Source organism: Alexandromys fortis, unplaced genomic scaffold (assembly GCF_014885135.2).
Source record: "Alexandromys fortis isolate MF-2015 unplaced genomic scaffold, M_Fortis_MF-2015_v1.1 scaffold_7, whole genome shotgun sequence".
Taxonomy (NCBI): Eukaryota; Metazoa; Chordata; class Mammalia; order Rodentia; family Cricetidae; genus Alexandromys; species Alexandromys fortis.
The window spans coordinates 9,391,553-9,399,667 of record NW_026067920.1 but is presented as its reverse complement, the minus strand read 5'-3'; the positions used below and the strand labels follow the sequence as shown (position 1 = coordinate 9,399,667).

General features: G+C 46.6%; 1 pseudogene; it reads left to right on the top strand.

The window, feature by feature from the left end:
* Positions 1-3,946: 3,946 nt before the first annotated feature.
* On the top strand, positions 3,947-4,184 carry LOC126500700 (non-histone chromosomal protein HMG-17-like; annotated as a pseudogene).
* Positions 4,185-8,115: the final 3,931 nt, after the last annotated feature.

Sequence of the window (8,115 nt, the reverse complement as noted above, 5' to 3'; positions counted from 1 at the left end):
AACCTGAAGCAGCTGGTCAGACGGCAGCCACAGCCAAGGCACAGAAGGGGACAAATGCTACTGTGTTTTCTTCTCGGCTCCCTGTCTTCATCTATATATTCCAAGGCCCGATTCAGGCCTGGCATAGTTCTGTCCACAGTTAAGACGGGTCTTCTCAGGTCTACTAACCTAATTAAGATAATGCCCTGGAGGAATACCCAGAGGCCGGTCTGAAGCGATGCTTAGTTCTGTCGCATGGACCCTTAACATTAACCAGCAGAGTTAATCTCTCGGAAAAGCATCTCCTGAACACACCCGCCCTGTATCTCATGCCAAACTCGCAGTTCTCCTCTATCTCGAATAATCTATTCCTCATCTACGACACACTTACATGGGATCTGGTCTCTCCACCCCTCTCAGCTCTAGCCACCACTCAGCAGAACCTCCAACCTGCATTCCCACCAACCCATAGGATCTCTTCTCTCTGTTCACCTTTGGCTTTGAAGGTTCTCAGCTGTGCCCCCTATATCTATCCTTTGACCCTAAGAACCCAACCTGTTATCCTTGCTCCATCCATCTCTGGAAACTCCCTTTCTTCCACCGTTCAATCTTGTGGGCAGGGTGTGGTCCCTCCTAGGACGCTGCTGAACCATCGCTGCCCCTGCTCACACGGCAGGGTCTAATCTTACGTCTCTGCCTAAGCTTCCTCAGGGACCCTCCTTTCCAGGTCCAGACCTCACCTTCTCATTGGCCTTGGTCTTTGCACAGCCCTCCACCTGTGTCTCTTTAACACTCTCCGTTCCTAATCTGCCTTCTCCAACCATCTTTGCTAGGGTTCTGTCTTCCTGTCATGCCCCAAACTTGTCTGTCTTCTCCATTGTCCTTTCAGTTCAAGTCCCGCTGGGATTCCCTCTTCTCTGGGCTTACCACCTAGATGTAGAGGAACCCTACAGCTGCCTGGCTGGGGCGGCCCCTTCCTCCCAGCCCTGCTGCCCACAGTTCATTTCAACACCAGCCTTACTCACTGCCATGCTGGAAGTCAATTCTACACCCCACCTTATCACACTTCCACCGCCGTGTGTAGGATTATCTGCTTCGTTTAAGTAGAGGTTGAAAAAAGAGCGATAAGACATTAAAAGCAGGAGCCAACAAGCTCAGCGTCATGAATAGTTTCCAATGAAGCAAGACTTTGGTGGAATTGCCCAGCGCTGTCACTGGCGTTCCTCTCAGTGTGGGAACTCATGCCGAGCCCCTTTGTGTGTGCCGCTTGCTGCCCCGCCCCCACGTTGTTTCCTGTAATTGCTTAGAGGACATTCTCATTGAATATTTGCATATTTCTGGAACGCCACATCTGAGGTAATGAGATAAAGAAAATTAGTTTCGGTGAAGTGCTGCTGCGGAATAGCTCTCTGCTTCTCTGCGTCGAGAAGAAGGCTCCGTTTCAACCTCAGAAAAGCTCTCAGATGCGATGGCCTACATGTTTTAAGGAATTTCTTCTAAACAAGCTATTAGGAAACTGAGAAGCTTTTCTTTTAATAAAAGGGTGGAACAAGAGAGCAGATAATGCCAAATCTACTGAGAAACTGCCAAGGACTGGGACAGGTCCTAGGGACGCAGAACCAAGCCAGTCATAGGCTCTAGGAATTACTGTCCAGTAGGAACACCCTATCTACCCCTAGCTGAAACTGCCGTGCCTTACATGCTAGAAGAATTTTTGTATTTTTTTAATTTTATTATTTTATTTTTATATATAAGGATGTTTGCCTGCAAATATGTCTAGGCACCTTGAGAATGCCTAGTGGGGTGATGTGTACACAGTGGGGTGCCATGTGCACAGTGGGGTGCTGTGTGTACAGTGGGGTAACAAGTGCACAGTGGGGTGCCGTGTGCACAGTGGGGTGATGTGTTCACAGAGGCCATACTGAGTGTTATGAGTCACCATGTAGATACAGAGACTCAACCCCTGGTCTTCTGGAGGAATAACCAATGATTTCAACTGCTGAGCTATCTCTCCGGCCCTTATAAATTTTTATGGCTTAATTTCATATTTTTTTTAGTGCTAAGGATAGAATCTGCTGTAGTGCACACCCTAGGCCTGGGCTCTCTCACTAGTCTGCACCCCAGAGCCCAATTTTGTACTAATTTTGAAATACTATTGCCTAATAAGGGGCTGAAGCAGTATCTCAATGGGTAAAAGAGCTTGCTGCACAGGCATGTGCACCTGAGTTCAGATTCCAACATGCTTGTAAAAGACAAGCATGTCCAGGAACACACCTGCAGCCCCAGCACGGTGGAGAGATTACCAGGGCTTGCAGGTCACCAGCCAGCCCATCTCCAAGTTGAGTAGGAGACCCTGTCTCAAAGGAATAAGACAGAGAGTAATAAATACAATGTCTCCCGTCCTCTGCAATCATGTCCATGGCACATACAAAGCACACATACACACATATGCACACACATACACACATCATATGCACATACATACATGCATGTACCTGCATATACATGCAGAAGCATCACACACAAATGTGACACTTACATATACATACACATACACATATACACCCCAAATAATTAGATAACACTACGCTAGGCCTACTCTTCCATCTAGAATTACATTCAATTAAGCAACTCATGAGGAGGCATGAAATTTCACATTACTTTTCAGCATTTTTTAAAGGCACACCATAAAAAAATAAACAAAAGTCTCCTTCTAAAAATGTGAATGCAAGAACTATTAGCATCATGCCATTTGCTTGTGGAAGGAGATTTTCTTCCAGAAGTGCCTAGACATTTGCTTATAGGAAAGGAAGAGGGAGTGTAGATTACAAAAGGGACTGGGAGATGGCTCAGTCAGTAAAACACCTGCCTCACATCAGGGGCTGAGTTCAAGCCCCTGAACTCACACAAAAGCCCAGAACAGTGGCTCTCACTTGCAACCCCCACACTGGAGAGGTGGAGGCAGGAGGATCTCTGGGACCTACAAGTCAGTCACCCTAGCCTAGAGCTCTCAAGCAATGAGAGACCCTGCCTCAAAGGAAAAGATGTACATTCCTGAAGGTGACAATATAAGCTGTCCTCTGACCTAACACACATGCACACACACATGCACACACACATACACACATGTGCACACACATGTGCACATGCGTACACATGTACACACATATACACATGCACATGTGCACACACACCAAAGCACACATATACACACACATGAGCAAATGTGGTGTGGAAAAGCATGAATCTGGAGAAGATGGAATTGCATGGTATATACAAACAAGAACATTGTCCAGTTTATATTCACAAAAAATGGGTAGAACCATCATTGGGACACATCCTTTGCACACGCCATGCAGGCCCTATGTGCTGGCTAGTTGTATGTCAACTTGACACAAACTAGGGTCATTTTGGATCAGGGAACCTCAGTGGAGAAAATGCCCTTAGCTGTTGGTCCTGCCCTGACTTCCCTGGATGATGAACTACAAGATATAAGATGAAATAAACCCTTTACCTCCCCAAGTGGCTTTTGGTTATGGTGTTTATCACAGCAATAAAAACCCTAAGACACCCTACGACTGGAGGGCCAACCCTGGAAGGGGGATGAAGTGCACAACAACCGGGGAGAGAAACCTAAAGAATGGTTTACATCACAAACACAGGGTCTGCTACAAATCCAGATTCTGGCTTTGCAATTGTCCTTTTGTACAATAAATGCATTAAAAAAAAAATCTTTAGAGAAACAGTTTGAATAACATAAGAACATAACAAGTACCCAGCAAAGAAGAATAACCAGAGTGTTCGGCTATGTGGGAAGCCCCAACAGGCCAGCCTCAGGCACGTGTCCCCAAATGCCAATCAAAGGAATGAAGAAGCATGGAGAAGCAGTGGGAATGGCCCCGGACAGACCAAACCCACACCACTGCTCTATTCTCGGGGTTCAGGGCCCATGTCCCCAGCCACCACCATGCCCAAAAGAAAGGCTGAAGGGGATACTAAAAGCCAAGGTGAAGGACAAGCCACAGAGATTTGCAAGGTTGTCTGCTAAACCTGCTCCTCCAAAGCCAGAGACCAAACCTAAAAGCAGCCCCTGCAAAGAAAGGAGAGAAGGTACCAAAGGATGGTAGGGATGCAAATGACCCTGCAGGAAATGGAGACGCCAGACTAACATGGCACAGAAAGCCGAAGGCAGAGATGCCAAGTGAAATGTCTGTATTGGTACTGTATGCTTCTGGTGACTGTACAGTTTGAAATACTATTTTTATCAAGTTTTATTAAAATGCAGAATTTTGTTTCACTTTTTTTTAAGCTGTGTTATTAACACAACAGATACTTGATTGTTTGGGGGAGGGAGGAACAGATGTCACTAACAAAATGTCCCCAAACTGGGTTGATGACAGAAAACATCTTTTCCTGATAGTTTTGAAAGACTCTTGGCTCTCAGGAGAGACGTCCTGCTGTTGAAATATGTGGTCACCATGACACAAAATGCCTTGTGGTCGGGAAACCTCTAAATTTATTTTATATCCTCCTCCCTCTGTACCATCAACAGAGACTTAAGTCCCTTAAAACCAGAGAGCTGTTGGGACCTGGCCCTCTAAAATTGATTTTTGCCCGTCTATTGGGCAAGCTGTACTTCATGGTGATGTCACTGAGTGTCCTCAAAGGAGCAGCGGTTTTCTTTTGAAGAGAGATTGCGGATCTTCAGATTGATCATTCTGCCATTTTCATCTCATTTCCTGAAAGTCAGGGTTGACTTGGGAAAAGCTGTCAAGCAACATCCTCAGTGTGACCTGTCAGCCCTCCCTCTAGGCTCTCCCCTTTCCAAAGCATCAGACGAAGACCTCATCAGGTTTTCAGGGGCTTTCTGATTTTGGTAGTCGATACAAGAAGGGAGTTTGGAAGGTCTTGTATACTGTTAACAATGGTCTACCCATCTCATGCCTGAAACACCATGGTTGTTTATGAAAAGTGTCTTTAATAAAGCTGGATACAGTTTGGCTTGGGGAAAAAAGAAGAGAGAGAAACGAATAGTTGTGAAAATCAGAGCAAAGAGACTTGTTCAATGCAGCTGCCCTGGGGAGAGGGACAGCTAAAGGTGTCCAGTGACCCCAAACCCATCTTCAAGATACTGGCGTAAGATTTAGGTTTAAGAAATAATTGGGCCTGTAATCCCAGGGCTCAGGAGGTAGAGGCAGGTGGATCTCTGTGAGTTTAAGGCCAGCCTGGTCTACAGAGTGAGTTCCAGGACAGCCAGAGCTACACAGAACAAAACAAGGAAGGAAGGACTGGGAGAATTGCGGTAGAACGGCGGGTGAAAGGTACAAAATGAAGCAGTCCTGACCAAGGTGTGGATTTGCGCATCTCTGGTCCACCACTGTCTCAGCACTGTCCTAAAAGATGGTCTGAAGACGTGATGAAGGAAATAACGAAATACCCTGTCTCTCTGGGGGTAGTTACTCTCAGCTCTCACTACCAACTGAAATTATCTAAGGGATAGGAACCTATCCTCTGATGCTATTCCATGAATCCAAGGTGACTGACGAGGACAATTCTTGTGCCTTCAGCTAAACAAAAAGAGACAGACCCAAGATGAAGACATCCGCCAGGCTTTTCAGCTGCCTTCAGTTGTCTTGCAGATCCAAGGAAGAACTTGATGCTCATTAGCAAAGTGGCACCCTAGTTCTTTCTTTTGGCCGTGATAAACACTATGTCTATCTTAGTTAGGGCTTCTAACGTTGTGATAAACACCATGACCAAAAGCAAATGGGGAGAAAAAGGTTTGTTTCCGTTAACATGTCTTAATCACATCTATCGTGAAGGGAAGCCAGGGTAGGAACTCAAGCCAGAAATCTGGAGGCAGGAAGTTGAAGCAGAGGCCAGAGAGGAATGCTGCCCACTAACTTGTTCTCCATGGCTCATTCAGCTTGCTTGCTTATACCATCTAGGACTTCTAGCCGAGAGGTGGGTGGCACCACCCACAGTGAGCTGGGCCCTCCCACATCAACTATTAATTAAGAAAATTCTCACCGGGCAGTGATGGTGCACATCTTTAATCCTAGCACCTGGAAAGCAGAGGCAGGCAGGTCTCTGCAGGTTCCAGGCCACCCTGGTCTACAGAGCTAGTTCCAGGACATCCAGGGCTACACAATGAAACCCTGCCTCAAAAACCAAAACAAAACAAAAATATTTCCTACAAACCTACCTATAGGCCCATCTTACGGAGGCATTTTCTCAGTGAAGATTCTTTCTTTCCAGATATATGTAGGTGCGTGTCAAGTCGGCAAAAACCAACCAATACAACCCTTGTCAGCTTGGCACACAAACACATCACTTAATAAACCATACCATTTCCTTTCTAGTTCATCCCCAGGATCTCATACTAATATCACAATATAAACATGGTTTAACTGTAAAAGTTCCACAGCCTTTAAATCTTTCATCACTTAAACATCCATTCTCTTTAAAATATCCAAAGTTTCTTTCATCGTTCAAAGCATCTCTAAAAGACCCAAAGCCTCTCAACTATGGGCTAGTGTAAAATCAAACACTGAGTTACACACACTGCCATGCTAAGAGGGAGGAACCGGTAAACAGATACATTTAAATTAAAGCAAAACTAAGGTACAACCATGTCAGACGTCTGGCACTCGTGGTCTTCCGGGATCCATGGGGCCTGGGAAGCCACTCTCCTCCAGTTCTGCCATCCCCAGCACACACGGCTCGTCTCCTATACTCTGGCCAGCTCCACTCCACATCTGCTGCTGTTCTTAGTGGTCATCCCGCAGTACTGACACCCCCAAAATGTCGAGTTCTCTACTGAACCTGGGCTGCACCGTCACTAGCAGCCTCTCCTGGGCTCTCTCTGGGGACTCTAACACTGTCACATGGTGCTAAGTCTCAGATGTTCTTCATGACCCTACAATCCTAGGGTTTCTACTGTAAATAAGGTTAGACCTTCACCAATAGCCTCCCATGGTGCCATGAGCTTCTCTCCACGACTTCCTCATGCCTTCAAATCCAGTGCCACCTGGAAGACTCCTCCATATTACCAAGGTCAGCAGTCAGCAAAAGCACAGCCCTGGCCCTGTTTGGAGCACCGCTTCTGTGTGCTGACCCCGAGGAAACACTTCCTAGAAGGTTTTGCCTCGGCACCACTGGTCTCTTATTAATCACCGCTGGTTCTTCAGCCCCAGCTGGCCAGAACCACAGATTCTTGCTCACAATATTAAATGGCTCCAATAGAGACCTAGTCTCAGCATCTTTTCCCAGCTTCCCACAACAGCCTGCAAAGCCCTGGACATTCAATGACTTTTTTAGACCAGTTTCAAAATCTTTCCACAACCTTCCCAAAAATATGTCTGTGTCTGTCACAGCAATATTTCGTGCATATGGTACCAGTTTCTATCTTAGTTGGGGTTTCTCTTGCTGTGGCAAAACACCATGACAAAAAGTAACTTGGAGAAGAAGGGGATTGGTTCAGCTTATCACTCCAGACAGGAGTCCATGACTGAGGGAAACAAGAGCAAGAGCTCCAGGCAGGAACCTGGAGGCAGGAGCTGAAGAAGAGGCCTCAGAGGAACGCTGCTTACTGGCTTGTTCCCAGGCCCATGTTCAGCCACCTTTCTTACACAAGTCAAGACCCCTGCCCAGGGGCGGCATTTCTCAAAGGGGCTTGGCCTTCCTCCAGTCATGCTCACGGGCCAGTGTGAGAGGGCATTTCCTCAGCTGAGGCTCCATCTTCCCAGATGTCTTTAGTTTGTATCATATAGACAACAGCTACCAGCACAAGCAGCTTCTAAGTTTCTATCTCAGAAGGATGCTGGGAAAGGCAGCTTCAGGTCAACACCATCTGACACAGAAATCCTGGGCTAAAGGGAGAATGTCACAAACCATGGAGTAGGAAAACTACTTATCACTTGTCTCTAAGGAATGAACCCACCAGCTTGAAGTCTCCTAGCACTGTGCTCTGCCCCACCCAGAAAGGGAGCCTCCCACAACAGGGTGCAGACTGCACCCAAGAGCTGAGTATGGGACAGTAGATACAGGAGGACAAGAAAGAAGTGTACATCAGACTGTCCCAGACAGTCACTCTGTCTGATGAGGAACTGGTCTACCCAGAAATAGGGTAAGTTG